The sequence below is a fragment of the Paramisgurnus dabryanus genome, chromosome 7 (genome assembly GCF_030506205.2).
Source record: "Paramisgurnus dabryanus chromosome 7, PD_genome_1.1, whole genome shotgun sequence".
NCBI classification, from domain to species: domain Eukaryota; kingdom Metazoa; phylum Chordata; class Actinopteri; order Cypriniformes; family Cobitidae; genus Paramisgurnus; species Paramisgurnus dabryanus.
This window is the reverse complement of record NC_133343.1, coordinates 5,067,801-5,095,282: the sequence shown is the minus strand read 5'-3', so window position 1 is coordinate 5,095,282 and position 27,482 is coordinate 5,067,801. Positions and strand designations below refer to the sequence as shown.

At 37.5% G+C, this 27,482-nt stretch overlaps 1 long non-coding RNA gene across 1 annotated transcript; it reads right to left on the bottom strand.

Moving 5' to 3' along the window:
* Window positions 1–11,014: 11,014 nt before the first annotated feature.
* On the bottom strand, window positions 11,015–11,481 carry LOC135783329 (uncharacterized). Its single transcript, XR_010545609.2, has 2 exons — window positions 11,353–11,481; window positions 11,015–11,147 (listed from the first exon to the last, which is right to left on the bottom strand). It is a non-coding gene; the product is annotated as an uncharacterized lncRNA (long non-coding RNA).
* Window positions 11,482–27,482: the final 16,001 nt, after the last annotated feature.

The following is a 27,482-nucleotide window of genomic DNA, read 5'->3' as shown; positions in this document are numbered from 1 at the left end:
ACATGGAGGTCTATGGGAACTGACTTCCTTTTGGAGCCACCCTTTAGCGGCCAGTCAATGAATTGCAGTTTAAGTCATTTCCGTATTGGCTTCATCAGAGAGATGGGAAAGTTTCCCCTCGATTTAAACCCTTTTGTTGTTTGTACAATTTTATAACTTTTCTGGTGTCTTGTGAATATTTCAAGGACAGCAACTCCGAAGTCTGCAAATGTCCCAGTTTTGCTGCGATATCCCACCACTGCCACCAATAAATATGTAAGGCGTGGAGTATAGATGTTAATGCTTTCCAATAAGATGATGGATGAAGGTATTCTCAACTATTAACTTTTATTCAAGGTAGCACAGAGAGCCTCAACAAGAACACCGGGCACACAGGAAAAAGTACTCCTCTCTCTCCCTCCTTTTCTCTTCCCCGCGCGCATTCCCCCACCAAAATAAAAGTCCTTCATAATACATGAAAGAAATAGGTAAATGCCTTATAAAATAAAATAGACAAGAATGAAATGCAACCATATAACAAACTTTGTCTGTCTCACAGTAGTAAATGATAAAGGGACGTTGTCATAATTGTTGGCCAAGTTATTTATTAATTAAATCAAAACGGGAGTAATTTATTAAAACTCATTTGCCCAATTTAATTACAATCGAATTTAATTATAAACTTAATTATCATTACATTTTGTAACAATCATTTGTTTTACTTATTAAATAATGTGTGTCACAATGGTTTTTTTTGAAATCGTTGCTATACTTTATATACAAATATGACTACCAGTGCATGATAGTCTTTATTTTTTTATATTAATAGTGATGTGATTTTATCTGTATAAAAAATTACACAGACAAATAACCAAGTCACCAGCCTACCTCTCGTGTGCGACTCTTTATATGCTTATGAATTATTGAAAAACAGGAGCTTCTGATAAGCTGCAATAGATTTCCCAAGCGTCCACATCGGTGTTAATATTGTTTTTGTCATTGATGTCTGCGAGCATTCTTAGATTAATACCATCTCAACATGCTATTGAATCTATTAGGAGGTGGAGAGGCTAATTTGATTTGATATCATTTTAATAAACTTTCTCTGTGATTTGAGAGATTGTTTCAGGCTATCTATGCAATTTGCAGTTATAACAAGCACTTAAGTGAGCTTTGATAGCAGCGGATGGCCCTCCAAGTCGTCTGAATACATTAGCCGGCCCAAAGCCAAAGCAGACAGACTAGACAGTAGATCTATTTTGCAAACTATACATGCTAATATTGTCAGTCGAAGAGAGTTTCAACTTTTGTTTTGATCTTTGATCAGGCATCACGTGACAGATTTGTTTTATATCAAGACTCAACAATTGCACGAAAGTCAAAGTGTGTTTTTGGATGTAAGGAGAAGAAAGCAAGCATTATGGAAACAATGAATATAATTTGTTTATCCGGAGTAGCAGGGGAGTTTTTTGTGTGTTGTTTAACACTGGATTTCATTGAAAAGTACTAACCGGGTCATAAGTTGCATGCGGTAAGTAAGACTTCTGTGTTATGTTGGAAATAGGCGCGTAAGTACATATTATATAAACGAAACGAACATGTATGAATCATAAGTTATCCAGTGTGTTGCATGACTCGTGACTCGCTCCTCCCGCAACTCGTAACTCCTCCTTCTGAGTTATTTCGTACGTTATCGGAAAGAATCGCTAAAGCGAATCTGTCTTTTATAAATCTGATAAAACTAAAGACTCTTCGGAGATATAAAGGATGTAATACTACTCTATAAGTACTCCAGATTAACATCAGATATGCAGAAACAGCATGTGTTATGGACGCAGGAAGGCATCAAGTCATGTCCGAATCCAGTGTTTGGTTTACTTCCTGTCTCATGAGATACCTTCATGTCCTGTTCCACAATTATATGCGTTGGCTTGCACAGAGAATGTGATTGGTCGAGCCTGGTCAAGTTTGAAAAAATGGAATTTAGTGCACAAATTTTGTGTAAATAAAGTTAATATTTCAAATATTTACTCAAACATATCGTTTCACTTCAGAAGACATTTATTAACGCATTGAGTCATTTAGATTACTTTTATGATGGATGTGTGTGCTTTTAGCAGCTTTTCCACTTAAACATTAATTAAAATCTTCAGCTAAATATTTACATAAAAAGTGTGACTGCATCATTTAGCAAATTGCTAATTAGGCGCTGCAGTAATTAATAAGACATTAGCATTTGTGTTGAGCTCTTACTGTCTTGGCTTGTTTTTCATTAGTGTGAATCTGGACACACAAGGGTCACGGAGACTCGGTTGAACAAACCATGAGTCCCTGCAGACACATTAATGTTGCGTTAGCTTCCTCTCCAAACTGTGCTGAGCAGCCCAGGTTTCCTATTAACAAAGTCAAGATGGTGATTTACATCGGTAAACATTAGCTATGGATTTTCATAAAAAAATAGCAATTGTAAAAAATATGCAAATTCTAAGTAAAACTATCTATGCAAATCATTTCAGATTCACCTTTTAAAAAGCTGATATGAAACTTTATATTGATGAAACCAACAAAAAGGTTGCAACAAAATGATTTATGGTCTTTTTTTAAACAATCCACACAAACCATTTAGCAATATAACAGCATATTATAATCCAATCACCAATCATATATTGTAAAAATGTTTGTTCAACTTAAAAATGTAAGTTACCTGCACTGTAAAAAGTATTTTGCTGCCTTAAAATTATTTGTTGAATCAACTCAAATTTACAAGTCATTTCAACTTTCTATTATTTACTGTATTTTGACTTGAGATGAGTTGTTGTTACAGGTGAGTTGTTATAAGTAATAAAATACAGTTGAAAAAGTCAACTTAATTTTATAAGTTGTAACAACTCATCTCTTGTCAAGATACACTGAAAAAAATCTCCGGTTGCACATGATTAAATTAAGTTTTCTTAAATTGATTTTCTTAAAAAAAATGGTTGGATCTACGTAATTTAATTATGTACACCAGTTTAAAATGATTAAATCAAGTTTTCTTAAAATGAAATTAATAGCAATTTATGTTAATTTCATTTTAAGAAAACCTAATTTAATCATGTGCAACCGATGTCCAGAAGTTTTTTTTCGGTATAGGAAGTTGAAATGACTTGTTAATCTGAGTTGATTTAACACACAAAAAAATTTAAGGCAGCAAAGTATTTTTTACAGTGTGTTTACCTTAATTTTTTTTTTGTTAATTTATCGTCAAATTATTAGTTGACACTGCATTTTTTTCAGAGTTAACTAATATTTTTTAATTGATTTAAGCACCTATACTGTGCACGGAAATGATGTTGTGCAATCATTTACACTGTAAAAATGCAGCATGAAGTTAAAACAACCTCAACTAATATAGTTTTGGCTTGTGAAAGTTTACGTAACTTATAAAATCAAGTTGAAATTGTTGAACTTATTTAAGTTAAAGTTAACATATGTTGATTTGACAAGCTGTCAATTTTATGTCTTTTATTGAAAATGCTTCAATAATTTGAGCTTAATCTTTATTTATGTTCAATTTTAAGGTATCCTCACTGATCCACATAAGATCCTCATTATTGACATGGCCATCAAGTTTTTTGTGTGTATTTACAATTTTATTGTTTCATCCATTTGAGCTATTTGCATAATGCAATAGTTTCAGAGATAATACACATTTGTTTACATTTCTGAGCGATTGTTCGCACAAAAAGAAAGTGTTTTCTCACCCATCTATGTTTTCTTAATGCAAGTTTGAGGTCAAGAGTCACAATGTAGAACAATTATTGAGGTCACAGTTCGTCGGTTTTACAAGAGCTGAGTGAAAGCAGAGCGGTTTGAACTCATACATTGCAGGGAATAATTATTCACACTGTTGTTTTAGGAAAAGCCAACGCTCGGCAAATAAAGCACATGCTCCGTTAATTTTGAATTTTGAAGAAGAAGCCAAATGGGGGAGTGAATATAGTTCATCGCTGCTCTATCGATTAATTATGGAAATGGTGTGCATTGCTAATTTCTTTGAGATGTCGAGAATGTCAAGAAGTCAAAGGTTTTTAGGAGCATCGCTTGAGTCGAGCAGGTCCACTGAGATGTCCCTCCAAGTTCAGATGTCCTGAAGGCACGAATAAATGACCAGATGAGCTTTGACTTTGATTATTAGAGCTTTCATGGGAGCACACTGCGGAAAACATTCCAGGAATATGTAGATGTGCGGAGTGTAGCTTTTGTTAGTGGAATCGCCTTGAAAAGCCATGGAAAATCAGTAACACTTCCATATATACAAGTGTTATGTCACATTTTCACCAAACATAACTAGTTCAGTCCCTTAAAATTTGTCCCATGTGGGTAGAAGGATAATTTGTGACTACATGCTAATGCTACTTCAATTAATTGCAGTAGAAAAAGCAATTTAGGAAGCCCTAAGGAATCCTAAAGTGAACCACATTACTTTCATCTTCCATGTATCCTAAAAAAACATCATGCAAAGATCTCACACAGAAGCAGCTAAAAATGTACAACTACTTTTGACTTGTTAGACCAAACCTGATGCCAAATTGAGTGTATTTATATGGACATTTTTCCAAGCACATCATTAAAATACATTAGGCTTGGTCATAAACTACAACATCTAATTTAGCTTAAAATGCCAAAGTTTATGCAAAAAAAAAAAAAAAAAATCATACAAAAATTGACTATAATCCTTCATTAGAAAGTAAAAGCTGGCACTAACTGTGCAGCTTGATTGGTCAAGCATTGGGTTGAGAGCACCGAGGTCATGGGTTCGATTACTGTGGAACACACATACTGTTAAATTGTATACTTTAAATGTAATGTAAGATCCAACTGGATCTGAACAAAAACAGATGATGTTTTTACAGAGAGTCTGAATATGAAGAACCACACTACCAAAATCTCATATTTGGGCAAGTAATATCATAAAAATAAAGGTGCTTAAAAGGGTACACTGCAAAAATATATATTTTCAAGAAAAAAAAATCGTAATATTTTTGTCTTTTTTTCAGTAAAAATAAAAAAAATCTTAAATTGAGATGCTTTTTAGACCAAAAATATCAAATTTAAGTGATTTTGTGCATAAAACAATCTGCCAATGGGGTAAGCATTTTTTTCTTTGTTTTATGCACAAAAAAATCATTTAAATTTGATATTTTTGGTCTAAAAACGAGACTTATTTTCTTGGGTTGTTTTGCTCATCAAGAAAAAGCACCTTAATTTAATAATTTTAGATAATTTTTCTTGAAAATATTTTTTTACAGTGTACAACCATTTTTTGTTTCCTAAAGAACCTATAAGTCAAGGGTTCTTAACAAAATTAATCTTAAAAATATTTTTATAGTCTGTGGAACAATTTTCCATCACAAAAAATATTTTGTACATCAGAAAGGTTCTTTATGAAACCATACAGGGCAATAATCATTTTTTATTAAAGAATCATTTTTTATTTAAACACAATTACTTGACAAATGTTGACAAATTTAATGACCAAAATCAACCTAAAATCAAAATAAACACAGTTGCATTTCTGATGCATGTCTGGCGTCAAATTGTCTGATTCTTAGCTATTAATTCATTTGAAATCAATATGCATCTTAAATGCTTTTGCTTTTCATCACAAAAATTCATTCCTTTAACCTGAAGCTAGAAGTACATTTACGTTATTACACATTCGCAAGTGTCCGCGGACTGTGTGATTGATGAATAATTCGGCATAGTATGCGCATACTTTACGCGTACTGCCGAACTTTACACGTAGGACACGCATGCGCGTACAAAAGAATGTAGTATTTAACCCAGGATATTGCATTGCGTCGAACGCATGCCTACATGTATGATTCAAAGAAACTATGCTTTGGAAGGCTGTGGACGTACGTTTGACCATGCACTTACGTTCGCGTACACGTAAAAAATCTAACTATACACTTGGCTTTAAGGGATGCTCCGATCAGTATATTTACAGCTGATACCGATTACCGATTTGTTGTCTTTGTGATCGGCCAATACCAATGCCAATACCGATTCCTTGGGGTGATATGCAAGCTCTTTTATGACTGTAACTGTTAACTTTTTTCTAGATAAAGTAATATCACAGATGTTGCCTTTGTTATATTACAGTAATTAGGTATATTATTGTTTTAATAGAGAATCAAATAAATTAGCACAACAAATATTTCTTCTTTAGGGAAATTTAGGGCGCACTCACACTATCCAAACCAAACTGCGCTCGGGCGCGTTTGACCCCCAAAGCCTGGTTTGTTTGACTAGTGTGATCGCTCTGTTCCGTGCCAGGATTGGTTAATCGCGCCGCGACTGGGTTGCAGAGGTGGGCCGGAGTGCGGTTCACTTGGGCTCAGGCGCGGAAGGCTATGGTGTGAGCGCAATCGCGCCTGAGCGCGATTCAAAAGGTGAAGACATCAGTTGCGATACCACTCACCTTCATCTGCCTCCGTAAAAACCGTTTGATGCGCGCAGCGGGGTTACGTGAATGTCCGAGCTGCACACGTGACAGATCAACTAAGCAATATGATGACATGTGAGAGGGCTGTCTGTAATCGCGCACCAAACGACTCCGAATAAAAAACACAGACTTATCATTACGGTGGGTTCCAGTGTTAAGAGAGCGCTTTACTTCCTGCTTTTTCAAAACAATCGCATCTTAATGACGAAAGCGCGCCCGGACTCGGATCGATAAGAAGAACAGTGTGAGTGCGTGCACCTGGGGGAGTAGGGAGTGGTGACAATCGCGCTGGGGCATGGTTTGGTTTGGTTTGGATAATGTGAGTGCGCCCTTAATATGCCTTTAAAAGGGATTATGTCTGTTAAAAGTAATGAAAATAAATATACACGCATTCGTTTAAAGTACAACAGTTCTTAAGTCACGAGCAGAAAGTGATTTTATTGAGAGATAAATTAGGTTACTGTAGCTTTAAGACACAAGATCGATCACTCTTGCGCTGATGACAGGCGGTCTGTGTGTGCACGTCAGGTATACGCAGACAAGAGTAGCTGTGAAAAAAATACAAATTTAAACAGTCAAAACTTTAAAACGCATGCAAATAATAAACTTCCGGCATGAAAATACAATTGTCCACGAAAGATATGTGTTGTATACGCTGTTTGATGTGGATGTGAAGACGCATCGCACTGTTAAGACTGGAGCCCGTCCGAGAAATCCATATTCGCACGTTGCACATAAGCACATGAGGTTATAAAAATGCTTGCACTGCGTAAAAATGGTCTCTAATTGCAGACGCATTCAAAAGCCCTATGATGACAAAAGTAAGATCGGTTCATGAGATCGGCAAATTTAGCGAGTACCGATCAAGTCATTTAATATTGTTATCGGTTGATGTTTCACAATCCAATAAATTACTAATGAGTTAAATACCTAGTTTTGGTCAAAAGTTTGTCATGTTACGACAATGAAATGGTGCGCTAATTGGTATTTTCCGGTTAAAGACTTTACTTCACAAAGTTGATTTGTCAGCTGCATCGAATCTTGTTTTGAATAAATTTCATGCTGTGTACTGTTTTTTCTTCTTAATAGTTTGGTAGGTGGATATGTATTTTGTCTAAGATGAGACTGACATTGGCTTAGAGGCTTTGTTTTCAGTAAAAGACAAGCTACTGACAATGTTAGAAAGGTAGACCAGAAAGGTGTACTGTGTCAGAGGTTAAAATATCTATGGTCTACTGGATCAGCAACGTCCTGAAAAAACATCCAGAGCTTCTTCATCTGTTGAATTAAAGAAAAGGAGCAGAAATTAAATATGATGTAATGGAAGAAGTGTCAGGCAGTGTCAATGTTTGGCCATGTTTTTTGAACTCCCTACCAAGAGCACGAAATGTAACAAAGCTATTAGAGATTATTCCTTTAATATTACGTATTTTCATGGCTTAGAAATGTTTGGGGAGCAAGATTTTCTAAAAATCTTTAAAATAAGTCTTTAAAGTGTTTTTTTAAGGGATAGTTGAGTCAAAACTGAAAATTATTTCACGCTTTTATGTTTATTCGTATGTACATTTTGACACAACAAAGTTATACAGAAACGAGCCACCTTTGGTTTTGTTGCAAAACATTTTCCATTTTGTATGCGTTGTAAAAAATAATGAGAGAGTTTGAGTTCTTCCAAATCTACCCTTATATCAGCATCTGGAGAACATTGTGGGTTTCTGAGGAACCAGGACAAAGACCATGACATGCAGTTCAGAACAGATGGCCATTCAAGTAACTATTCATGCCACCAGTACTCACCGAACGATACACTGGCATTGCTTCATGTATGATTATTGGGTGAATAATGTTTCTCATATGTCTTCATACTGAAAGCTGTCATTAGAAAGGAACTCAGTTTTGGTGAGTTTGATTGAAGACGGTATTTACTGTGCCAGACAGCATGTGCTCCCGTTCCAGATCTCTCCTCCCAAAGTTCAAATGTCGCCCACTTTGAAATCTGGTGGCTATTATTGAACATTCCCCCCAAATTTTCCACTTTTATTGCATTTAGAGAATAAAGTAAATCACCCTGTTTCTGCCGGCCCATTATCCACCCTTACGTGACCCTTTTGAGAATTAATCCAGCCATTTTTTTTGTCACCGCGCTTTCAAGGCTTTTACGTAGACGGCATCATGTTGCATTTAAAAAATTTTACACATTTGCCAGACACTTTTACCTAAAGCAAATTGTTGTGCGTGACCTTGGTGCCGTTAACTCGATAAGCTAACAAACCCAGCACATTCTTCAATGAAAGCCCGTCTACACACTATATTGTGTCAGGTCCATTAAACAATCCAGACTTTTTCTAAATATCTGTTTTAAGATGCAGAACACAAATGAATGACCCCTTACAAGTTTATTCTTTGAAATTGTGCACATCAGGAAATGTTTTTTACTTTCTTCCAAGTCACATTCTTAAACAAGTGGTCTGTGTCCATAGTGAGAGAATGTGAACGTCCTGATGTGTTTGTTTAGCCTGATGGCCTCTTCCTCTGGAGAGAAGTGGATCACTTCACAGTCTACACTAGCATCAATGATCCATTTAATCCTGTCTTACAGCTAAACCAACACTGTTCTGCTTCAACCAACGCTGAGAAGAGGCATTTTAAATCATAAAGTCTCAGATAGCTAGACATGGACATTTTTGGTGGACGGTTATGCCAGGCACAATTTTTTCAGGAGATCATTTAAATCCTTCAAAATTTTATGTGTTCTTCTGCAAATCACAAAAGATGATATTTTGACAAACATTTAAAGGGACAGTTCAAACCAAAAAATTAAACTTCATCATTATTTACTCACCCTTTTGTCGTTTTTAACACCCAGTGTCTTTCGTTGTTCTTCAGAACCCAAACACAGATTTTTAACTCTTTCGCCGCCATTGACGAGTTATTTGTCAATCCGCCGCTATTTTCTTATTAACTTATAAAACCCGGAAGTAACGCCATAGGGCAAACGGCTGTATGTCCGTCTAAGTTTTAAGGATCCCTCTGCATCTGATCTCTAAAGTCCTTTACAAAAATTAAATTATCTCAGCTTTTTGCTCAAAATTTGGTGTTTTTGAAGAAATCTACCCATATTTGAGAGGTAATAAAAAGAAAACTGTGAAGGTAGGATGAAACTTTTTTGGTTTGAAAACAGAGGGTCTGTTCTTTCATTTAATATATTGTATATTTATATATTTAAAGAAGAGCATTTTCTGGGAGGCATTAAACTTTTGTGAAAATCATGAAAAATGCTGGCGGTGGACGGTGGTGGGGAAAGAGTTAAAAAGTGTTGTTGTGGGTTTCTGGTAACTATGGGAATGGATGGTGACCACCTAGGCTCTCGTAATATTGATAAAAAAACTTTTAGCTTTAAAAGGACTTAAAAGTATTAAATAAATAACTCTACTTGTGTCACATATTTTAGGTGTCCTCAAGACATTTATTCCACCTTTTTGTAGTGGATATCGCTGATGTTTCAGTTGTTACTCATTTATTAAGACTAAATATCCTTGCCAAGGACCCCCAAATATAATGAACCTTTTGTGAGGGACTTTCCTACCTAAAATAAATCCACAAAACCAGTCATATGGGTCCATTTTCTGAAATTGAGATATATAAGCTATCAATTGATGTGTGGTTTGTTAGGATAGGACAATATTTGGTCCAGATATATGATTTGAAAATCTGGAATCTGAGGGTACAAAAAATGTAAATATTGAGAAAATCACCTTTAAAGTTGCCAAATTTAATCATTGCATACACTCATATCAAAAAAGTTTTGATATATTTGCTTAGGAAATGTGCAAAATATGATCTTATATGGAACATGATCTTTACTTAAAGGAAAACACCACAGTTTTTCAACATTTTACGGTAACACTTTATTTTACGACCCGCAAAGTACCGCGTAATTAAACCGAATTTACAGCGTACCTATTTGTAACAACAGAGTACCTCTACAGTACGTACTTGTAGTTATAAGGGAATAATATTTCAAGTTTGGGGTAATAAGGGGGTAAGAATATATGGAAAATTATTCTCTAAGTATTTCATAACTACAGGGTACATACAGTATTGTAATATTACGTGGTATGTATGACTTACTTCTATGGGTAATATGGTCTATGTGTAATATGTTTTTTTTTTTCATATTTGCTACTTACCTGATGAAGTGTTTTGTATAGCCTACAGTTGATGTCTACAAGCCACGTCGGCAAATAAAATATAACACACAATAAAAATAATAGCAACTTGTACCTCTTTGATCTGTATATGTATACAGGAGTTACCAGGTAACTCTTATATTTTCGGGCTGTAAATTGAAGTGGGGCTTATTCCCCGATTGTTCGGTGTATGTACCAGGTAACTCTCATATTTGCGGGCTGTAAACTAAAGTGGTGCTTTGTTCACCTCTTGTTATAGGGTAAATACCATAAACATACAGAATATTGTTATTTTTATTTTAAAACAACTTATTTCAAAATATCTTTAAAACACTATAATTAAGCCAACACTTAATGTTTATTATCACATAACTTTTATTTAAAATAAAAAGTCATGACAATTTTTCATTGTTTTTGCGGCTTGGCTTCCTCTGTTGGTGTTCTTGTCCACTCGGATGATGAGTTGATGTCGTCTCACAAATGCTGTTCTGCATTACATATAAAAAACATAAATGAAAGCCTTCAGTAAATGTTTCTTCACTGTGCCTTGACAGAAACAGAGTTTTCTAAGCCAGTTACGTTTATAAATTTTAGGCTTACTTATGTGCTAGCTAACCGGCTACCGTTAGCTAGCAACTTTCTTGAAAAACATTGTTTGAAATGCGTGAGTCATGTATTAACAAAACCAGTCACCTTATCCAGCATGCGGATCCTGCTAACATCACTCGCAGCTGTACTCCACAGTGTAGAACGTTTTTAAAACCTCTTAAAGAAATTTCACCTCAGGATCGCGTTCCAGCAAACCTCCAGCAGACGGCCGCGTGCTCTACACCTGCGCACTAACCTACGCATGTAGTCGTCTTTTGCTTTAGCGGAAGCTGATATCTGCTGTTGTTTCATTCTGGTTTGCCATTTCATAAATTATATTTGGCTAAAATACTTGTGTTTACAGTAAATAAATTGCAAAGCACCACTTCAAATATGTCCGCAAATGTAGGAGTTTCCTGGTAAATAGGGAATAAGTTGCTATTTGTATTGTACTTACCTTAAAAAAAAGATAACCACATTAAATCAGCTGGACTTTTGTTATTAAAAGCAAGTAATATAGGCTACTAAAATAAAAGTGATATGCTGTTATATTTATTTGCCGATGTGGCTCGTAGACATTGACTGTATACAACATTCAGTAGTCAATATGAAAAATTCACAATAAAAAATAAATAAAACATAATTTCCCCATAGACTTGACTAAGTCATACATACCACGTAATATTACAATAGTTACCCTGTTGTTATAAAATACTTAGGTGGGTTGCACCAACAAGGATTAAGCTTAAATCTGGTTTAAATCAAAGCTTATTTAATAATTCAGTTGCACCAAGCTTTAAACCTGTTTAAAAATAAACAGGTTTAAATTTAAACGGTCATTTTGATCCAGGTTTAAATCTTACAGTAAATCTAGATTATCTTTAATCCTGTTGCTCCATTACTTTAAACTCTGTTTTAAATCTCAGTGAGGGATTAACTTTAAACTTGCATATGAGGAGGTTTAAATATGTTTTTTTTTACAATTAAATGTCTGGTTGAATGATTAGAAACACATACCGCGAGCTTGGTGGCGCTATTCAAATATGCGTTTATTATAACGTCTCAACAAAGTGTGTTAATATTATTAACAGCACCGCTGAAAGCGATGCTCGTATGTGCTTCTCCTCTGTCACGCGCGCTCCAGTCAGGCGAACGACAGTGAATGAACGGACACATGGTGGCGCTTCATGACAAATGCGTCGACACATCTTTTTCATTATATCACAATATCTGAGCTTTGCGATATTTCCTGTCACAATATTTCCTGATCTGTTAATAAATACAGTTGTTTTAAAAGATTGTCAAATGTTTTTATATGAATCAGACCTTTAGATTAGCCTACCGGCGTATGTAGGTGATTTAAAATCAAAATAATGAAAAATTACATTACCTTTGCCTGCATAAACTGTTTATTTCCTTTTTGAATGACAACGTCAACATTGTTGCTGTTTATTAACACCGGAAAATTCAACATGGCGGACAAAATAAATCGCAGATGAAGGGTTTAATACAGTTTAAAGTTTTAATCTAAGATTTGTTAATCTGTGTTTAAATTTAAGTGGTGCAACACAACTCGAATTAAAATTAAACTGAGATCAACAAACCCTAGATTAGCTCTAAACTCTGCTTAATTTAATCCTTGTTGGTGCAACCCACCCTTAGAGTATAAATAATTTATAATTCTTCATATTCTTACCCCCTTATTACCCCAAACTTAAAATATTATTCCCTTATACCTACAGGTTACCTACCCTGTTGTTACAAATAGGTACGCTGTAAATTCGGTTTAATTACGCGGTACTTTGCGGGTCGTAAAATAAAGTGTTACCCATTTTACTATGTTCTTACCTCAATTTAGACAAATCAATAAATACTTATCTTTTTTCAATGTATGCACTTAATTGTTGTCCAGCGCATTGTGAATGTGTTAGCATTTAGCCTAGCACCATTCATTTCTTAGGATCCAAACAGGGATGAATTTAAAAGCCACCAAAGCACTTCCATGTTTTCCCTATTTAAAGACGTGAGTAGTTACACAAGTAAGTATGGTGGCACAAAATAAAACGTAGAGATTTTATAAGCAGATAAAAATGAGAACTATATTGTATGGCGCAAGAGCACTTAGTGTGCAGCACTCCTGACTACTCCCCTTTCGCTAAAACGTCTGTCAATATTACTGTGCCTGAGGTCAAAGTCCTAAAAATGCCGCCATACAATATAGTTCTCATTTTTTATCCGCTTAAAAAAATCACTGTTTTATTTTGTGACACCATACTTACTTGTGTAACTACTCATGTAACAGTCTTTAATTAGGGAAAACATGGAAGTGTTTGGTGGCTACTAAATGCATCCCTGCTTGGATCCTAAGGAATGAATGGGGCTAGGATAAATGCTAACACATTCACGACGCGCTGTACAAAGATTTTGTGCATGCATTGAAAAAAGATAGGTATGTATTATTAGTCTAAGTTGAGGTGAACATAGTAAAATAAAATAAAACGGTGGTGTTTTCTTTTAATATCCTAATGATTTTTTTCATAAAAGAAAAATCAATCATTTTGACCCATACAATGTACTTTTGGCTTTTGCTACAAATTTACCCGTGCTACTTATGACTGCTTTTGTGGTCCAGGGTCAGAAATATTAAGTTTTTGCTGATTAATATTTCATGTTTTATGCAAAGATTTATCCAAAACATGGCTCGAAAAGGAAGCAGAACTGTTGCAAAAATAAACAAAGCAAAAACTACACATAATTAAAAGAACATACGAAACCACACACGCTTCAAATGAGAAACCACAGTTATTTACCTAAGCAGATCCAGACCGCTTCAGTTCCCTTGCTCACTATATCAGCCAAAAATTGGCTCTTGGCTCTGAACAGTTTCCAGAAGCGCTGGTCCTGTTGGCTGAGATTCAGCATGCTTTGCTCTGGGGAGGTGAGACTAGATTACAGAGGAGCATTGAAGCGTGATCCTGAGGATGGCATGCATGTGTGTATACGTGTTAAGCGTGCGTGCATACAGTATGTACATTACTCACCATATGCATTAGAGCTACAATGTCATCTTATCAAAGAAATGCTCATGAAGTGAGGATCTCGAAATGCTAATGCGTTATTTGTAGATAATGGCACACAGCCGGGGGGAGTGACGAATAATACTTTTGGGGCACGTGCATGTGGAAAATTGATAATATATAATGATATATAATGATAATGTAAAACAGTACATCATGTTTTCTGTATTTATAATAAAGGAAATGTGAAAACAACATAGTCATGTAAGACAGGTGTGTTTGTCTGCTTTTGCTAGAAATCAACAAGATATATTTTTTTGCTTCGAGAGATGTGGACACATCTGACCTCAAAATCTCCCTAGAGCTGCCTTACAGTACATACAGATAAATGCTGTACTGAAGTCTCTAAGGTGTGTGTGTTTGTGTGTGTGATCTACTCAACATGTACTGTAAAACATCTAATATTTCTTATTTCCCAAAAGAACCCTATGTTGTAAAATAGTCATAAAAGGATATGAGTGTATCAGTGCACAAACTTACAGCACACACACACATAGTATGTATGCACACACATACCTACAGTATCCACACACACAAGCACACACAAACGGACACTCAGATAAGCAGTAACCAGTTGCGGCTGTCAGTGGACAAAGGTGTCAACAGTATTATCAATCATTTCCAGAAGTCTCTCTGACCGTGAAGCTCTTCTGCACTCTGGTTATCTTTTTATTACTTGCCAATTATGTTTTATCAGTGTTGGGTAACCCTCTTTCTTTTCTTCTAATCTTTCACTCTAAGCTGACCACAATGTCCTCTGAGGACAAGATGAGAGACCAGAAAGAAAGGATGATCAAATTTAACATTAACATTTATTCTTGTTTTCCGCGTATTTTTTATGTTGTTTTGGTATGAAATCAAAAGTAATCTGTTGGTGATGTATTACAAATTAATATTTATTTTCTGTGGGTATTTTCATGTGCAATACTGAAGGGTGTCAGGAGCGATACAACAGTATAGCAGGCAAGAAAAAAACTAAGTAATTTTCAACGAGTAATGCTGCATACACTCCAAGCGCGAAGCATCACGCTCCTCACTGTAGATTACTGCAGGCTGCAAATTTTTCGCTTGAGAATATTAGGCTCGCAAATTCTGCGCAGAATCGATTACCAGTGACCACCACGAAATGCATGCCGTTATGTCTGACTTGCTCTGATGTCACGCTGACGTGTGCCAAAAACTCTCCCGATAGCGAGGTGGGCTCGTTGGATTCAGCAGTCGAACGCAGATGCTCTCCACCGGCTGCGTTAATGAAAAGCATGATGGGAAAAGATTGCTGACGACACAGCTTAATGCTCATTGGTCCAGGGATGTCAGCTGATGACTTCTTAATTCTAAAAACTCCACTACCTATAGTAGTTTTTATATGTATGTTATGTATATGTATGTAATCTACTCACGCAAATTGTTGGAGCATCATGTTCGCTCTAGATTACTTGCGGGATTTAACTTCGTTCAATGCAAATTTTTCGCTTGAGTTGAATATTTCCAACACGCTTTAGGTGAATAACGCATGTTTTCTTTTATTGTAAAGAAGTCACCGGCCACCTGTAAAATTCACATACCGGTAATATGAAATTATACAAATTAGCCACATTTTTAAATAATTATGAGTTTCTGTGAAATCAGGCTGAACGTACGTGCCTGAAAACGTTACTGTGGGTTCACACCAGCCGCGTTTGAGGCGTCAAATTCATGTCTACCGCGTCTAGTTTGCCCCTTGAACATTTTGAGTTTACCCGCTTCATTCACGCCTGAAAGCCGCGCGTGAAATTCTAGTCATCGAGACATTCATGCAGAAATTTGCATCATGGGAGAAGCTTCTGCGACTCCACTCACTTACTGTGATCACGTCACTACTAGAGCAAGCTCCTGATTGGTTAATGCGGCGCGTTTTTCCGCCAAAGTTAAAATTTTGAACTTGCGCGTTTCCCGCAGCAACGCTCAATTCGCACTATTCGTGCGAACTAGATGCTTCAATGATGCGGAATCGCGTCTACCGCACTGCGTTAAACGCCTCATTATCGCAGAGAGACCTCCAGACGCATGTTCGCTCTATATTACTCACGGGATTTAACTTCGTGCAATGCAAATCTTTTGCTTGAGTTGAATATTTCCAACTTGCTCAAAGACGTGCTTTAGGTGAATAACGCATGTTTTCGCGGAAAACGCACTGCCCAATTCTCGTCATTCACTTCCTGAAGTTCAAGTCCTGAATTTATCTGCACTTCTAACTTCTAGGCTTACTAGCACTAAAACTATAACTGGTCATCATATTAGTACAACAGATTTTTAAAACATATTCATAGAATATATTTTATTAAGAAAAATAAAATTAGTAACGTGATTACAGGAAGCGAGCGGAGTCACAGAAGCCCCTTCCATGATGCAAATTTTCGCGTGAATGTCTCGATGACTAGAATTTCACACGCGGCTTTCACTCGCGAATGAAGCGAGTAAACTCAAAATGTTCAAGGGGCAAACAAGACATGGTAGACGCAAATGTGATGCCTCAAACATGGCTGGTGTGAACCCACGGTAAGTCGGACACTTCACCAATTTTGCAGTCCAGTCGACCATGAATGTCTGGAAAAGGCTAATTAGAAAATGTTGGGATGTAAGTGGAAGTCTAGTCGTAAAACAAATTATTTTCTGTTGTGTAAAATATAAACAGCTCACAGTACAATTAATTTAGCACCAATACAAAAGTTTACATGAATTCATTAAAATATAAATTCCATACGTCAAAACAAGTTTATAAAAACTACTACAGGTATTGGAGTTTTTAGAATTAAGAAGTCATCAGCTGATATTCCCAGGCCAATGAGCATTAAGCTGTGTTATCAGCAGAGGCGATTCTAGGGTCTATGGGGGCCCCAAGCAGAAAATTCCCTGTGTGCAAGAAGTGTGCAAAACTTCTATACAATGTCCTTTGCTTAACCCACTATTCTACAGTGCAATAGTTACTGCGAAAGATACACAAGTGTAATCTTCATCATACCTAACATTATTAAGATGTTTGGATGCATAAATGGCATAACATGTTTGGAAATAATGACAGCAGAGAAATATTTTCTACATTATACAATGATAGCAATGATTAATAACTTATTTTTACAAGAATGTTTTCAGAAACCAGTCATTTTATGACTGCTATACTAAATAATCTCAGTAAAGTTACTGCTAACTGTTATGTAAGTTAGTGTCCTAGAGTTAAATATTAGTAAACTAAATATTAATTTCATATCTGAAAATACAGAACAGTATAACACATACATCTGTTGATTTTCTCAGCAACAATGCAATTCTATAGACTTGACAAGAGGTTTTCCAGATATTTGTTTGATAATGTTTGAGACCTGACAGGGTGAGGATGTAGTTTGTCTTACCTCCCTTAATGAACTCATCATCTCTCATTTCTTCTTCCCTTTCCCTGCTTTGCACAAAACATTTCTGATGTCCATCTACAGAAGCCAATAATGATCGAGTCAAAATAGGATTTGCATTGTTATTTAGAAACTTCCTTTAGTCTCGTCATGTTTTCATAAGCTAACTCACTCGCGTGGCGTCTTTTGAATGCGGTTGTGCGCGAATGAACGCAAAGACGCGCGCGGACATGAATATGTGCGTGTACGAGTCATTGCGACTGATTAGTAACTACATTACATATAGATCCGTTTTTGCCGCGATTGTCTTTGTAAAGGATTGCACTAGTTAACTGCTGAAATTTAAACTTGAGATTTACACCGGGGCACACAAGATTTACACTTGGGCATATGCCTGAATGGAGCTGGACCGGACACATTAAACCACATGTGGGTACGGGGCTGCTCACTTTAGCGCCTTTTTGCGGTTAAATTGTTTTAAATAATTTGAGTGTTAGCATTTGCAAGCCTTTCAAACACGTGCAAATGATAAACTTTTCCTATTTAAATTTGCGTATTAATCTGGCAATCGCAAGCCAAACCGTGGGTCGTGATCAGTACGGATCAACTGCGACAGCACGACTGAATGATACAACGTCACCCATTCGCTACGTTCATTTTCGAAACTGGCAAGTTATCCACCTGGGTTGGATTTTGACTGGGCTAAGTCAATGTCAATCAACATTCCATCCAATCGGAATTTTGATATGCAGTCATGTTGTTCATCTACCGGGTGTAGCTGGCCATCCGAGAAACAAACTCGGGGGCCCTCTAGTGGCTCGGGGCTCCAAGCAGTTGCCTGCCTTGCCTGTTGACAAGGTGCGCCTCTGGTTATCAGCATGTCTTTTCCCATCATTCTTTTCGTTATCTTTCCATTCGCGACATCAGAGCAAGTCGGACGTATCTCTGACACTTTCCTAACCAGCATGCATCTCGCTGTGATCACCGGTGATCTATTCTGCGCAGAATTAGCTCATCTCAATCGAGGCCATTGGCTTCGTATGTAATCTACTCATGCAAATCGTTAAATTCGCAATTGGTGTGTAGACCCAATAAAAAATTATAGTTAAAAAACTACTTCTTTCCTCGTTCTCACAGGTACATCTATAGAAATTGTTGAAACCCTGTATCATGGCACAATATAACACTTCATACAGTGTCCTAGAATGAATCGCTTTGTTGTTTCCCTCACTTTTGGAAACTGCACACTTTTTCACACTAGATGCTAGCTGATTCATGACAATGTAAGTACTGTTGATAGACATCCACACACTTAACACACACTACACACACAAAATCAATGAGGGCCGCGGTTATTGAATTTGGCCACCGCAGCCGGTGAAACCCCCCTCGTCGCAGCCGGTCAGAGAAGCGATGGTGAAAGCGACTAAAAAATTTGGTGCGAGGGGGTGGGGACAAAGACCTTGGCCTTGTGGCGTGACCCCGGCATGGGGCCCCCCGTCTGGGTCCTTTGGCTCTGTCTGACACCTCCCCCTCCTGAGTGTCTGTGAAAGCCGGATCCCTCATTATAATCCCGATGTCTATGGAGGCTGGGGGGTGAGGGGTGCGGAAGATCTACCAAGACATGGCCCAAGTAAGACAGCTATTGATCAATGGCTTGACACACATGCAGAAACTTTAAATGGCTAGGTAAATGTGCGCGGGTTCGTCGAGGGGGAAGGGGACCATTGATGTGCTCAGACAATTCGAATGAAGAGCAATTCGAGATCAATTGTGGCTGGTTGGTTTCATGCTGGGCAGTTCATAGCGTGAAAATTAAAATGATTAATTTTTTTTTAATTGTTTAAATTATTCTAAAACATATTTATTATAGTAAGGTTTTAGTTTTCGGAGTTAAAGATCAACTATGTGAATGTTAGTCTATATATTAAAGTAAGTTGTTTCCATTTGTCTACGCAAGAGAGAGAGAGTGGATAAAAAACTCAAAGGCACAGCAGGAGGACGGGAAAAGAGCTGGTTCATAGTTCATGATCCCCGAGCTTTCACACAGACACAATCTCACCCTTCCCCTCTGGCCCGTCTGGTCGGAAAGGTCAGCGCATGTCTGGAAAAAGTGGAATTTAAATAAATTCTTTTTTAAAGGTCGCCCCTCCGCGCCCGTTCTTCGCAAACATACCAGTTCATCAGATGACCACAAACAACTTCGCAAGCAAACATCACAAAACTGTCGTTTGCACAGCTTAAATGCAAACAACAAATGCATTTGAGCTTTGTGCACGTAACAAAACCATGTTAGCAGCATAATGTGACAACAGGTGAACTGCATTGTGCAACGTCATTGGATGCACAAAAGTACGCTTGTTTTTTTTTAAAAGGCTGTTTTGCTTTTGTGGGATCGCTGTGAGACAGTAGTACTATATGCTTTAAACCCATTGACCCATTGATTTTACCACAGACAGAAGGGGGGGCATAGGGTTGCCCAGCTGGTTGTCTTATGGCGCTTTTCCATTGCATAGTACCCCACGGTTTAGTTTAGTTTGGGTCGGGTCAGCTCATCTCACTTTGGCGTGGTTAGCTTTTCCATCGAGTTTAGTATCACTTCGGAGTGGGAGGGATTATAGGCGTGTTGTTATATTTACGCTGCCTACTGCTGTGACATCATACACGTGAGAGCGTTATTGTACATTCCCATACATTCATTTATTTCTCAGTCTGCCACAAAATTAAAATTGGCCACCACAAATAGATGTTTGCACATCGCGTTAATAACTACCTCTGTCTCACATTACAGTTTCTGTTCAAACACCCGACCCGTGGCGTCAGTCGACGGCGCTCCGCTGAGCCTCATTCAAGTTGCATTTAAGCATATATAATGCGGACGTGCACATCGCGAATGTGCCGCCACAAACTGCAAGTCTGGAAAAAACTGTTACGGTGTCCCGGATTCTCAACCTGTGGATGTTTTTCATCGCTAAAAGGGTGTTTGGAAACTTAGAGCAGAACACAGATAACAACATGTTTGCTTGAGACAGCGCAAGCTAGCAGTAAGCTAAAGCTAATATTTACATTATAGCGATGACGCTTCTCTCAGACCAATCAGTGACCTACAGTGTTTTCGCGTCACGTTTGGTATCAGCTCGGGTCACTTGGAACCCCAACTGAGGTGGTACAAAAAAAGTATCGGGTCCTTCGTACTGCACCCAATGGAAAAGCTCCCAAAAGTAAGCTGACCCGACCCAAACTAAACCAAACCGTGGGGTACTATGCAATGGAAAAGCGCCATTAGGGGTCACCACTGTCATGCAACTTAAACTCCAAGCTACTGAATCTTTGCAATGCAAAAGGTTGTGGATTCGAACCCAAGATCGGATAAAAGTGTCTGCAAATGGGTTAAAAGTAAACCTCACCATCACAAGGCATTGCAAAAGAGTCAAAATTTCGGTTCTGGTTTGTTCTTCATTATCATTCTTTCCCATTTCACCACTAGCAAGTGTACTTGTTTACCGGTATTGAACTCCTCCAGCATTTTGGACTATGTAGTTAGTCCCATGGTTGGTTTTTCTTTGTCCTCTATTTCATGGCTATTGTCACAAATCCTCTGCACGCTAATAAAAATGTGTCTCTATCTCAAACACCAGCTGCCACAAAGATGAAACTGTACAAACAGCAGACATAGAGCTGAATCCCACAGACCAATTAATCACCTGAAGCGTCCGGACGCTTTTGTTTATGCGTGTGTGCGGACATGCATGGGTGCATGCATGTAATGCATGTCTAAGTGCGTGCATGTTTGGGCAATTGTGTGCCATGAAGTGATTTGAGATATTTGCAGGATGGAGTATGATAACTTAGTTCATCCCTTTCTTGCCTCCTTTACTAGGATTGTCCCAGATTAGATTAGACACAATATGACCGTAAACCAAAACCCTCTCAGACTGTGAAAGCTATCAAAGGCATATTTTCACTGTCTAATCCTTCTTCAGCCCCCTCCGGCTTCTCCCCACACACCCTTTTTTGTCTATCCAATCAAATTTCCTGGTGCAGTCTGGGATTATTGGTGCTCTGATGAATTATGCATGAGTCCCAGAATCGACTCTCACCAGTTCGCGACAAAAACCGCGTGTGTGAGGACGGGCTTGTGTTTTGGGGTGAGGGGGTCACGGCAAAAGAGGGTCAACCTAAACATCGCCCGGCCTTGCAGACACAGGGTGTCTGGTCTCAGGTGGAGTTCAAAAAAAGAAGGAGATAAGAAAAAACGAGATGAACTTTGCCTCTGTTATGTATAGGGTTGTAAAGCTGGCGCCCTACAGTCTCACCAGAACTGTACACAGATGCCTGGGTCAGAGGTCAATGATAAAATTACCTTATTTTCTTTTCTTACAAAGACAGATATCAGTACCTGCCGCTCGTGGATTTCCAGGACGTTGTTATCGGGCGGGACGTGCTATGTTTCACAGCATTGTCGGATCTAGATTGCCTAGTTTGTGTTTTGATTGGCCCATAAGAATAAATCAAATCTCTAATCCAGTCATATATAATTATGTTCAGGCATCTGTTGAATGTCCCATGGGTCATTTGTACAGGGAAAACGTTTCAACACGTGAGTTTTGCGTATATGGGCTAAAAAATATCCATAGGACTTGTGCGCCACATCGGAAGTCTTATGATAGCTTAGTGTAACTGAAATTTAAAGCTGTGTAATTACAACACAACAGTCAGATTATCAAATTAAACAATTTACAAGATTGGTCAAGAGCCCTTTTCAACCAACACAAAATCATATCTTACCTAAAATCATGCAAGAAAGCATTAACATCCTTTTATAGGACTCAGCCTATAGAGATAAATATATTCATATACACTGTAAAAAGTGAAAGTTGGATCTACTTAAAAAATTTAGTTGGTAACATAAAAAAATTAAGTTTGGTCAACTTAATTTTTTCTTACTTTAAAAGTGAAAAAACTTTACATTAAATGGTACGCCTAAAATATTTAAGCTTTTTCAACTGAAATCTTTTTAAAAATTTAAGAACATAATTTTGCAAGTTAATCCAACTTACAGTGTACACAACATGATCGAATGGCAATTCATCATAATTTTACAAGGTTTTATGATTTTACAAGCTAATTTGTAAAAATAAATTTTTGCGCAATCTGCTTTCACCCCACTGATGTTAGGTTTAGGGGCAGTGGGGGCCGTTGACTTCTCTTCCGAGGGGCGCAAATTTTAAAATACGTGTTCGTTGCGTCATGTGAACCATGTGCATTATGCATCTTGTCAAAATACGTGCCTGCTGCAAACCCGTCGAAAGTGTTTATGATAAAAGAAATGCTCACATTCACAAAATACTCGCAAGACACTAACTTAACAGTAAACTCTGATTACACATGAGATTAAGGGAGAATCTAGCAAACGTGGGCGTCTCTTTTATTGTATAGATATCACCGGCCGCCTGTAAAATTCACATCATATGAAATTATACAAATTAGCCACATTTTAAAATAATTATGAATTTCTGTGAAATCAGGCTGAACGTACGTGACTGAAAACGTTACTGTGGGTTCACACCAGCCGCGTATGAGGTGTCAAATTCGTCTCTACCGCGTCTAGTTTGCCGCTTGAACATTTTGAGTTTACACGCTTCATTCACACGTGAAAGCCCATGTGAAATTCTGGTCATCAAGACATTTGCGTCATGGGAGGGGTTTCTGTGACTCAGCTCGCTTTCTGTATTCACGTCAGTACTAGAGAAAGCTACTGTTTGGTTAACGCGGCGCGTTTTTCCGCCAAAGTTAAAAATGTTTAACTCTCACGTTTCCCGTGCAACGCTCAATTTGCGCAAATTAGTCGCGCGAATGAGGCGGAATCGTGTCTACCACGCCGCGCTAAACGCCTCATTTGCGCCGCGAGATGCGCGTCAACGCGTTTTCACATTGACTTAACATGGAATTCACTCGCGCTTGACACCTCTACCATGGCTGGTGTGAACGCAGCGTTAAAACCGCTTATACTCAACAAGTGTTGAACTTTCAATCAATCAAAAATCTCGTAGTGAGGTCTTAACTTTGGCTATCATTTAGATATGAGACTAAACAATGAGACAAAACCAAAAATAAAGAAGTTACGAGACAAATACGAAAAACGACCGAGAAGTTACGAGACAAATACGAGAGGTGAGATATTAAAGAGAAGAGGCCATAGGGGGAAGGGTGATGTTGAAGCCCTTCCCAGACAGTCACGAGGGCCTCTGGACGTTTCCTTTCGGCTGGCCGGCCTCAACAAAGGTGCTCAGTCATGTGAAACTTAATCTTGAGCCTCCCAAAAAATCACCTTTGACCTTTCTCTGCCTTCACCCAAGGAGAAGGGGCCAGAATCCAAGGCAATGGGGAGAGGTCACGTCCCCCCAGACTCTCCCTGGGCACACGTGTGCGGACATATGTGTGTGTGAGACTGCTGTGCGTTCGTGTTTGTGAGAACGTAGGACTGCCGCTTTTAACTATTTTTTTCCAACCTAGACAAAACACAGACCTCGGTCTAATCCAGTGGCCCTTGAGTCTTGTCCAGGCAAATCTACAGGCACCTCGGCCAATGATAATTGTGTGTGCGTGAGTTCGCACAAAGAAGAAATTGTGAACCGACCAGAAAAACAAGATATACTGTATATGCATACACATAACTTTGAGATCATATATAAACACTGAAACAAGACAAAACAGCGCATTCAAGAAAATTTATACATCATTTTCAATACATGTGCATAATTTTGCATGCTATTTGACCAAAGATTACATTCAAAACTTGATCCTTTCATGCACTGCAAAACTTGTCAGGTTTGTTGAAGGTGTCTCAAATGACAGGGATTCTTTTGTCAAGGAAATCGGACAGATTCTCGGTGAAAGCTCGAAAATCTATTCTTTAGGGAGGCAGAGAGCAGAGGTCAGGGTCTGCTATGGGAAAAGTATGCACACTATGCGTGGTCTGTTTGGGCGCAGGATCCCTGTGACTTGCCATTGTTCACCCTTTGACATTGAACTTGGAAGGGGGGAACGGAAAGCGAGCGAAGTTCCTAAGCCCCGTAAAACACACGCCCAAACTAGCCACGACCTATCCAGCGCCCATCCCTGAGTCTTAAGGGCTTTTAGCTCAACTGTCAACAGTTTAAAAAGCTGGATCCTTTTCTAAAGCTGGACTTTAATCTCCTTTAGGTCAGTAAACACACAGTAGAGCTAAAGCAAAGGGAGAGAGAAGAGAGGGAGAGAGAGAGAGAGAGAGAGAGAGAGAGAGAGAGAGAGAGAGACTGGAGAAAGAGAGAGAGCGAGCGCAATTACTTTGTCACACTGGTGTCAGCCTACAAAGGAAAAGGCAAAGAGTGCAGAAATGAGAGAAGAGATAAAAGATTGTTAAAGTTATAACACAGACACACAAATGACCAGACAAAGCCTGAGACAACAGATAAAGCAGGCAACTTCCGTCTTCTTTGTGTGGATTCTGCAAAGCAAACACACCTGGTGTTAAACCTCATGTGTACACATAGACTCATGTGGGCCGAAAAACAGACCCTGGGGATTTATGCACCTAATATCAATGTAAAACAAAACTCTATTAAAACAACATGTGCCCTTTAAAGGTGCTATAAGGACCTTTGTGGAGAATAATGTAACCTGTTTATTCAAACTATTATGAAGAAGTTTTGCTAGATCAGCACTAAGTGCAAATATATTATGAAACTGAAACTTTAACATTCTATTATTCATAAAAAATGTGGAATAAAATATAATCATCTAGTTAAGTGTAACATGATTTTTTTTAAAATACATTTTTAAATCATTTGTCAAAGATGATTTAGACAACAGAGCTGTTTTCAGCATATGTCAGGACAAATATTACAAAACGCATTAAAAGAAATAACAAAAAACAAAAAAAATTTGAAATAACTAAAAAAAATTTTTTTAAATGATTTTTTTATGATTACTCTTACATGCCATCAAGGTGAAAAATATTTAATATTTCTCATTCTTTGGCGCAATTGGCGGTTACACCATTTTACATTTTGGGGTGCGTTTCCCAAACAACGACGTAACTCGTTGCTGAAAGACCATAGTACAATGCATCGTTAAAGAAACAAACTATCTTTTCACGACTGTTTCCCGAAAGCATAGTAACTTTGTCGCACATTCGTCGTTTGAACAATTTTGTTTTAACGTTGTTAATGTCAGATTATTGCTGTAAATAACATATATTGCATCGGAAGCCTGGTTTTGTTATCGTGATTTAGTTATCTGTTGTTTATTTTTAAGATATTTAATTCAGCTTACGTCACTCCTCCCAGCGATTCCCCAGGGTCTTAAAGCTCGTAGGTCTGCGCACATGCGCAGTTTTCAAATGCAGCGCTTTCATTCTGTTTACAAATTGTAAGACGTACAATAAAATTGTAATATATTTAGAATGATGGATATAGACTACTACATGTTTTGTGCTTATTTTGTTCAAAAGCATGATCAAAGTAAGTCTACATATGTTAATAACAAGGAACGATGCTTCTAACGACAGGTCAAGAGCTGTCGTTCCAACAAAACAAGTTAGCGATGCAGTTTGCGAATGTTCGTTTGAACTACGGTTTCGGGAAACACCAAATAGTTGAACGATGTTAGTAACGATGGAACTTACGATGTTTGTTGGATAAAGATGATTTTGGCAAACGCACCCCAGGTCCATTGAGTCTTAACTTTCATAAAAATGGTGTAAATGTAATTTTTTTATTGCATAAAATTAACATAAATGCACTGTGCATTAAAATAAACCTGATGCATGCTTTTAAAACAAGTTTTTTTTTATGAATTTCTCATCTTGCCAAACCGTTTTAACTAATATAAACCTAATATAGCTTTTACTGTAATGGTCCTGCTACATGTAAAGTCACATTAAAAATTTGTTAAGTTTGTTGAGTTTGTCACATTATAATTTTTTTTGTTAAAAACCACCCAGCCAAATTAGAATGATTAGAATGAAGAAAAAAAACGGCAAGAAAATAAGTTATCAAAATATTGGAAAAATGAGCAGGATTCTCTGGTCTCAAACGCTGGGGGCGTGTCCGCTGTCAGGGCTGAAACCACACCCACTCATGGGAAAGCTGCCGGCGCCTCACTAAATTTCAAAGACCGCGTAAACGATTAGAAAAGGAGACTCCTCTGTATGATTCCCGAATTGCTCTCGCGGTACTTTGATGTCATTCACCTGACGGTTCTTGCTGTGCCGTAAGAACTCGATTCCGCCTATAATTACCTTTAATGTGTTTCGAAACAATTCACGGACTTTAAAGACGTCACTGTTTCAATTTTGTAGATTTTTGGTGCTGGTGCACTTGATGGGTTAGGGTTAGGACGTCTTGCTGATTTAATGATGGTGATATTTCTCTTTGCTTATTACACAGCTGTTCATGGTAATATTCCAAGTTTCTTATGTAAAGTCTTATATATTTTAAGGGCCATTTTCATGCAAGTTATAAAGGCATGTCTAGTATAAAATGACCCCTGTTATTTATCATATTAATTGACTACATCCCTGCTATTAAATGAAACAGTAAACCATTTCATTAGATTATACTTTATTTATAAGGACATATATATATATATACTATTAGGCACTATATATTTAATAATTTCCCATGTTTTCTGTAATTAATTTTTTCTTATCCTTTCTTGTAAAGCTGCTTTGAAGATAAAGCATTGCAAAAAAAAAAAAAAAACTCATGTAACTTGACTAAATTTAATT